Genomic DNA, 6,000 nt, shown 5'->3' with positions numbered 1-6,000 from the left:
GTAATCCCAGCTACTTGGGAGGCTGAGGCAGGAGAATCACTTGAACCCAGGAGGCGGAGGTTGCGGTGAGCCGAGATCACGCCATTGCACTCCAGCCTGGGCAACAAGAGCAAAACTCTGTCTCAAAAGAAAAAAAAAAAATTGGCCAGGCATGGCGGCACGCACCTGTAATCCCAGCTACTCTGGAGGCTGAGATAGGAGAATCACTTGACGCCAGGAGGCAGAGGTTGCAGTGAGCCGACACCACACCACTGCACTCCAGCCTGGGCAACAGGGGGAGACTCTGTCTCAAAAAAAAAAAAAAGTGCTATTTACTGGTTGTTGTTTTTAGATTGATAATTTCAATGTAAGTTATAGTAGTATCTGTCCTCCGGTTCAGCAACCAGTCCAAAAATACTAAGTGAAAAATTCCAGAAAGGAACATTTTTAAGATTTAAATTGTGCACCATTCTAAGTAGCACAATTAAAATCTCTCATAATACCGGCTCCCGCTTCCTGGAATGTGAATCATCCCACTGTCCAGCCTATCCACACTGCATAAACTGCCCACTCATTAGTCACTTAGTAGCCATTCTGGTTACCAGATCAACTGTGGGGTATTGCAATGCTTGTGTTCACGTAACCCTTATTTTACTGAAATAATGGCCCCAACGCAAAAGAGTAGTAATGTTGGCAATTCAGACATGCCAAAGAGAAGCCACAATGCTTCCTTTAAGTGAAAGAATGAAAGTTCTAGACTTAGGAAAAAGCATAACCTATAATAGGAGTTGGTACTATCCATGGTTTCAGGCATCCACCAGGGGTCTTGGAACATCCTCCTCGAATAAGGGGGGATACTACCATACCCTTAAAATCTTAATTTTTTAATTCAAATTGTATTATTGGATTTATTTTTCAGTAGTTAGGGGAGCATGGGAGCAAAGGATTGCTTTAAGAATCCTTTCCTCAACATGTAGAAGCCTGATTAGAAAATTAGGGAGAAGAACAAACAAGTCTAAAGCCGGTGGTTTAACAAGACAAATACATGAATAAGGCAACCTGGACAACATAGTGAGACCTCGCCCCTAAAAAAAAGACATGAATAATGAACATATAAGTAACCCTCAGCTATAAGTTATAAAACTTACATAGAAATAGGCTATAGAAGAGTAGAATCGTGTCGCGGCTCGTGAGCGAGAATCTGGTCTCAGCGCCAGCCCAGCCCAACCCAGCCCGACCCAGCAGCCCTCACAGGTCCACTGTGGTGCATGCAAATCACCTCCCAGCCATGCGCTCCCTCCCGCTCCTCAGCGCCTTCTGCCTCCTGGCGGTGGCCTTGGCGACCGAGGTGAAGAAACCTGCAGCCACAGCAGCTCCTGGCACGGTGGAGAAGCTGAACCCTAAGGCAGCCACGCTGGCCGAACGCAGCGCTGGCCCGGCCTTCAGCCTGTACCAGGCCATGGGCCAAGGACCAGGAGGTGGAGAACATCTTAGTGTCGCCGGTTGTGGCGGCCTCGTCGCTGGGGCCTGTGTCGCTCGGCGGCAAGGCGACCATGGCGTTGCAGGCCAAGGCAGTGATGAGCACCGAGCAGCTGCGCCACGAGGAGATGCACGCTGGCAAGGGCGAGCCCATGTGCTCACTCAGCAACTCCACCGCGCGAAACGTGACTTGGAAGTTGGGCAGCCGCCTGTAGGGACCCAGCTCAGTGAGCTTCGCTGATGACTTCGTGCGCAGCAGCAAGCAGCCCTACAACTGCGAGCACTCCAAGATCAACTTCCGCAACAAGCGCAGTGCGCTGCAGTCCATCAACGAGTGGGCCACGCAGACCACCGACGGCAAGCTGCCTGAGGTCACCAAGGACGTGGACTGCACGGACGGCGCCCTACTTGTCAACGCCATGTTCTTCAAGCGACACTGGGATGAGAAATTCCAGCACAAGATGGTGGACAAACGTGGCTTCATGACTCGGCCCTATACCGTGGTTGTCATGATGATGCACCAGAAAGGCCTCTACAACTACTATGACGACGAGAAGGAAAAGCTGCAAATCGTGGAGATGCCCCAGCCCACAAGCTCTCCAGCCTCATCATCTTCATGCCCCACCACGTGGAGCCCCTCCAGGCCTTGAAAAGCCACTAACCAAAGAGCAGCTGAAGATCTGGATGGGGAAGATGCAGAAGGCTGTCACCATCTCCCTGCCCAAGGGTGTGGTGGAGGTTCCCATGACCTGCAGAAACACCTGTCTGGGCTTGGCCTGACTGAGGCCATTGACAAGAACAAGGCAAGCTTGTCACACATGCCACGCAAGAAGGATCTGTACCTGGCCAGTGTGTTCCACACCACCGCCTTTGAGTTGGACACAAACAGCAACCCCTTTGACCAGGACATCTATGGGCACGAGGAGCTGCGCAGCCCCAAGCTGTTCTACTCTGACCACCCCTTCGTCTTCCTGGTGTGGGACACCCAGGGTGGCTCCCTGCTGTTCACTGGTCTCCCAGTCCAGCCTAAGGTTGACAAGATACAAGATGAGTTGTAGGGCCTCAGGGTGCACACAGGATAGCAAGAGGGAGCTGAAGGCTTCTGGAGACACATGGGTGCTACTGGGGTTGCGGGGGAGGTGAGGTACCAGCCTTGGATACTCTATGGGGTGGGGGTGGAAAAACAAACCGGGGTTCCCGTGTGCTTGAATGGACCTTCCCAGCTAGAATTTATTCCACTTGGACATGGGCCCCAGATACCATGATGCTGAGCCCATAAACTCCACATCCTGTGGGACCTGGGCCATAGTCATCCTGCCTGCCCTCAAAGTCACAGATCAAGCCTGCCTCAATCAGCATTCATATTTATAGCCAAGTACCTTCTCAACTGTGAGACCAAATTGAGCTAGGGGTGTCAGCCAGCCCTCTTCTCGTGACACTAAAACACCTCAGCCGCCTCCCCAGCTCTGTCGCAGTCTCCCAACTACAAAACTAGGTGCTGCAGCCCCTGGGACCAGGCATCCCCAGAATCACCTGGCCCCAGGGAGGCAGATCGAGAAAGAGATCACAGGACGGGCTTCTGGGCAGACTCTGGTCAAGAATGGTGTCGTGGGGATGAACTTTTTGGTTCTGTTTCTTTTTTAGTTTTTCAAAGATGGGGAGGGAAGGGGGAACATGAGCCTTTGTTGCTATTAAACCAAGAACTTATTTGTACAATTTTTTTTTTCAATAAAATGTTTCCAACAACAACAACAACAAGAAAATAAATAGGCTATAACCAGCCGGGCACAGTGGCTCGTGTCTGTAATCCCAGCACTTTGGGAGGCAGAGGCAAGCGGATCACCTGAGGTCAGGAGTTCGAGACCAGCCTGGCCAACATGGTGAATCCCCATCTCTACTAAAATACAAAAATTAGCTGTGCATGGTGGCGGGCGCCTATAATCCCAGTTACTCAGGAGGCTAAGGCAGGATAATCTCTTGAATCCAGGAGGCGGAGGTTGCAGTAAGCCAAGATTGCGCCATTGCACTCTAGCCTGGGTGACAAAAATCAAACTCCTTCTCAAAAAAAAAAAAGGAAAAGGCTATAACCTACAAATAGCTACAGATCTCCCTTGGGAAGGAGGGGAGATGGGAGGACCTAAAGTAATTTTTCTCTTTCTACAAATTTAAATATGTTTGAACTCAAGTTGCCAAAATGTTGCTGAAATGAGCTTTATTTTACTTGTACCCCAGGATTTTTGCTCTAGATCTCTTTAGACAGGCTTACCATGATAATGACCCTTCTCCATGTACTAAGTTATAACTGCATTGTTCAAATGTGTGCTTTTATTTTTATGCACTGTTTTCTTTGTAGCTACATATTGTAATGTAAGACCTCCCTCCATCCTTCTTAGAAATAGATTAGCTATAATTATTGACATGTCACTAGATTTAAAGGTAACTAACACTAAAGCATTGGTGTAACATATCATAGACATCCAATAAACATAGGCCCTTAAACTACCAGTGCAACCAAACACATTCTTATTCTGTAGGGAGGGAGACAGAATTGAACAGGGAACAAAATACCTACATGGTTTATTTTTTCTATTTTAAGATGTTAAATAAGATTTTTATTTCAAATATCTGTTAGTAGACTACCAAAGCGTTTGTGCAGTAGTAACCATTATAGCAGATTACTAGATTAGGAGGCAAAAAAACCGAGGACTCAGTCAGGCTCTGCTAAGAACCAGGTGTGATACATGGTCAGATTATTTAACATCTATGGGTCTCTGCTTCTTCAAATTTAAAATTGAAATAATTTATACAGGCATTGACAGTAAAATTAGATATATTAAAGTACTCTCCACAAGTGTACTGATTATACATTTGCAGGAGACAGTTTCTGTAATGTACCCACTAAGCATCTGAAACAAAACAGGCACGGGGATCTACCTATAGCATTAAAAAAAAAAAAGCTATACATGCATACATACTTTTTTTTTTTTTGAGAAAGGGTCTCACTCTGTCACCCAGGCTGGAGTATAGTGGTGCAATCACGGCTCACTGTAGTCATGAACTCCTGGGCTCAACCAATCCTCCTGCTTCAGTCTCCCAGGTAGCTGGGACTACAGGTGCACAGCACCAAACCTGACTAATTTTTAAAATTTTTTTGTAGATATGAGGTCTCCCTATGTTGCCCAGGCTGGTCTGGAACTCCTGGGCTCAAGCAATCCTCTTGCCTCAGCCCCCAAAGTGTTGGGATTACAGGCATGAGCCACTGTGCCTGTCCTACATTTTATTTTTGTAAGATTTTTTTAAAAGGAGTCCTACAGCTAGCCAGGTCAATAGAGATAATCTAATCTGTAGCTGATCTAGCCTATAATATTTGGTCCATGAAGGATTATCTTCATATTTTGCAGTCTGGCTTACAAAGTTTTTTAAAAAATTATTTTTTAATTTGTTGTACTGTTTAAAAAATTAGGAGCAATTAAAAATATCCAGTTCCTGCTTTTCCTGAAAATTAAAAGATGTAGTTACATCGGGCCTGCAATTAGATAAGGAAGTAGTAGACCAAAACAGAGTAGTGGCTGTCCCTTTTACAAGGGCATATACCCTTCTAATACACTCCATGGTTCTACCTGCACCTAGTCCCTTTATACCAACCAACTTTATTCATTTACATTAAGAAACCCAGTACCCACTGGCAGTCACTCCCCATTTCCCCCCAACCCATCTAGCCCTAGACAAACACTAATAATGATCACTTTTTTTTTTTTTTTTTTTTTAAGAGATGAGGTCTCACTATGTTGCCCAGGCTGGTCTCAAACTCCTGAGCTCAAGTGATCCTCCTGCCTTGGCCTCCTAAAGTGCTAGGACAGGCATGAGCCATGGCACCCAGCCTAATAATAATCAATTTTAAAGAAGTTACTAACAAAGTCACTGGGACCGCTGGACTATTCAAAACTGATACAAGGCCAGGCACTGTGGCTCATGCCTACAATCCCAGCACTTTGGGAGGCCAAGGCGGTTGGATCCCTTAAGCCCAAGAGTTTGAGACCAGCCTGGGCAACATGGTGAAACTCTGTCTCTACAAAAAATACAAAAATTAGCTGGGTATAGTGATGTATGCCTTAGTCGCAGTTACTTGGGAGGCTGACATTGGGGGGCACTGCTTGAGCCTGGGAAGCAGAGGTTGCACTGAGCCGAGATTGTGCCACCGCACTCCAGCCTGGGCAACAGAATGAGACTCCGTCTCCAAAAAACTGATACAAAAGAAAATCAGCATTTTCAATCAATTTTATTATTAAAACATTTCTGTACCCCATATTAGGCATAAGGTCACTAAGAACACAAGAAATTCAGTATTATCAGTGAGAGATTAAAGGGTGAAAAATATAGTATACACTTTTCTCCCATAAGAGAACTTATTATTTCAAACTCTAGGGATTCTTCTATCTATAGACTACTGATCTCAACAGAAGACAGATGATACTAGACAACTGCTTAAAACAGCTGCTGCAAAGGAATTAGAATATATGATACTTAATAGAATTCTTAAGG

At 46.0% G+C, this 6,000-nt stretch overlaps 1 protein-coding gene and 1 pseudogene across 2 annotated transcripts in view; one reads left to right on the top strand and one right to left on the bottom strand.

Annotated features, from left to right (window-relative positions):
- Positions 1–6,000, bottom strand: part of KIF24 (kinesin family member 24) — a 78,089-nt gene that overhangs the window by 65,979 nt on the left and 6,110 nt on the right. The window lies entirely within an intron of this gene.
- LOC105517826 lies at positions 1,268–2,516 on the top strand (annotated as a pseudogene). Its single transcript, XR_001002717.1, has one exon. The product of XR_001002717.1 is annotated as a serpin H1 pseudogene (transcript).

Source organism: Colobus angolensis, unplaced genomic scaffold (genome assembly GCF_000951035.1).
Source record: "Colobus angolensis palliatus isolate OR3802 unplaced genomic scaffold, Cang.pa_1.0 Scaffold308, whole genome shotgun sequence".
Taxonomy (NCBI): Eukaryota; Metazoa; Chordata; class Mammalia; order Primates; family Cercopithecidae; genus Colobus; species Colobus angolensis.
The sequence above is the reverse complement of the archived record's forward strand: the minus strand, read 5'-3'. Positions and strand labels throughout refer to the sequence as shown.